Source organism: Austrofundulus limnaeus, unplaced genomic scaffold (assembly GCF_001266775.1).
Source record: "Austrofundulus limnaeus strain Quisiro unplaced genomic scaffold, Austrofundulus_limnaeus-1.0 Scaffold33, whole genome shotgun sequence".
Lineage (NCBI taxonomy): Eukaryota > Metazoa > Chordata > Actinopteri > Cyprinodontiformes > Rivulidae > Austrofundulus > Austrofundulus limnaeus.
Genome location: NW_013952435.1, coordinates 2,006,619 through 2,009,263, shown reverse-complemented (window position 1 = coordinate 2,009,263; position 2,645 = coordinate 2,006,619).

Sequence of the window (2,645 nt, the reverse complement as noted above, 5' to 3'; positions counted from 1 at the left end):
GTGCTCTCATGGGAAAGTCAGGAAAAGAGGACTTTTTTTTTTACGATAACATCAGTCTGCGGGTGCATCAAGTTGCCGTGTTGAGGTTTCAGGTGTCTGTGAGGACAAAAAGACAAAAAAAAAAACTTCTCCGCACATCCTGGAACACTAAACCAGGTGTTTATGTTTAAGCCAAACGGCACATCTGGGAAAATGGATCGTCTGAACGCGAGCATGAAATCTGTTATCTGATACCCACACAGAACACCGGTGCAGCTCCAGGATTATTCTAGTCCTGGACTGGACCATGGCCTGAGGCAGTACAACTGCAGCTTCAGCACTCAGAGCAGCTAAAGAACAGATAACGATTGCTGCTGCCAGTTAGAACCCCCCCCCCCCACCACCACCACCATAATAAAAAAGCTTCATGTATGTAGGACACAAAAGCATTCACAAAATTAGTTCCAATAAGTTCATAATCTATTAAGAGAAGTCAAACATTGTCTTCTTCTAGCAGCAGATTTAACATTGAGGCAGAGCTGCACCGCCTCAAAGTTAAATCTGAACGACAGAAAAGGAACAAATAAAAAATTTAACAAACTCAGGCAGTGGAAATAATAGGAGTGAAAGTTTTTTTCTTTCTGAAAGATTCATAGCTGCACTTTAAATCCACATGAATGCATTTTACAGTCCTGGATCATTACTGGATTCTCTGYTGGAATTTATTTATTCATTTTTTACTTTATTGTTTTTGCTAAATGGGAGCACATCTTAAATACTATATCAACTTTTTTTTGCATTGATGGTGCTTTTTAATGTCAGTGGCACTAATGCAACCCCATACCATCAGAGAGGTGGTAACAGGCTGTACGCAGGAAGTAGTGACCTTTTTTCTTATTTTGATTCATCTGATCACAGAACAGTTCTATTTGCCTCAGACTGTTTTAAATTAGCTCTGATCCAGAGAAGATGGMAGCATATTGGGATGRRKTTCACATATGGCTTCATCTTTGCACGATAGAGCTTTAAACAGCATCTATGCACAGAGCGTTTACAGACAATAATTTGTGGAAGTGTTCCTGAGCCCATGCACTGATGCATAGATTAGATCATGTAGATCAGAGGTTCTGGGGTCCCACAACCCCCAGGGGTCCACGGTCCGTGTCTTGGGGGTCCTCAAAAATTTGGGGGTTTTATTTTTAAAAATGAATATGGGAAATAATGCTCTAGTAAAACAAACATACTAAATCAAATTAAAAATAACATTATCATGAAATTTAGGGGTAAAATAACAGTAATTTTTTTTGCATTAACAGCATGGGGTTGATGAGGGGGGTCCCTGGAATTTTTTCACCCCTGGAAGAGGTCTCCAGACCCAAAACGTTTGAGAACCCCTGATGTAGATGATGGAATATTCAGTTTTCCAACTAAAAATATGACTTTAATGCAGAAAGACAAAAATAACCGTGCACATAARGTGCAGTCGTTTTACGAAGCATCAACCCTGACACAGTTTACCAAAGTGGGGCGCAAAGTCCAAATTTAGAGGCCAGAACTGTTGGTGTGTAAAAGGCTCGAAGCAGAAAAAACTCAGATGCATTCGTGTGTGTAATCAAACCACAGCTCGGCGGCTTTTCAAAGAAAAGCTTTTTTTAGCCAGTCCTGATTTAGATAATGAACTGATGCTTGACCAGCTCTTCTGACACACGGGTTCAAGAGCTGCACAGGATAGATCTGATTCCACTTTTAGTTAATCTTCTCAAAAAAGAAATCTCCTCAGTATATCATAAATTTCATTACCTTAATCACTCGTGATAACAGTCAGAAGTTATTTATCACAGAAAAAAAGAAGGTTTTCTTTATAAAAAAAACAGTTTCCTGTCTGACCTTGTGTTTCTAAAGTAGTCTCTAAATGAAACAGTAGCTAATTTGATTCTGCAGAGAATTACTGAACCACAAAAAAATTATTGCATTTTCAACTTTTGTAGCTCCTAAGAAGTCCCTCATTACATATAATTTATTTGAAATGTGCAGATTTATTTTAAAAGCTTTTTATCCAGAGGAGGCAGGGTGTGGTTAMTTCATTCAAAAAAATTTACTACCTAATTTATTTAGTGAACCACTGAGAATTTAATTGAAAGATCATTAGTTCAGATRAATTATATATAAGTGTGCCAGCACTGGAGAAAAAAAAAAAAAACTAAACTGATGCATCTTGAGGTCAAACTTGCAGCTTCAGGACCACCCAGCTACAGCCCCCCCCCCCCCCCCCCCCCCCACACACACACACACACACCCCACTAATAACTAAATGTAACTGATGCTACTTAAAATCTGTGACATCAGTCAGAGTGATGAGAGCTAAAACTCCTCCTCTTCAGTCCTCTCAGCCCCCTTCACATCATAAATAATAAAACATTACGCCARACTGGAAGCATCTAAATTCTGGTTTTATCTGAGCAAGAGATGTGTTTTTATACTAAATAATCCAGCTGATGTCACGGTTAGGAAGCAAYTGGTTATTTTAACAATTTAACACAGGTGTTCAGTGAGATGCATGAAAACTGCTGCTCCCTGTTTTCAATCAGGTATGCACCCGGTGACTGCAGTATTCAGACATCTGGGAGCACACACACACACACACACACACACACACACACACACAC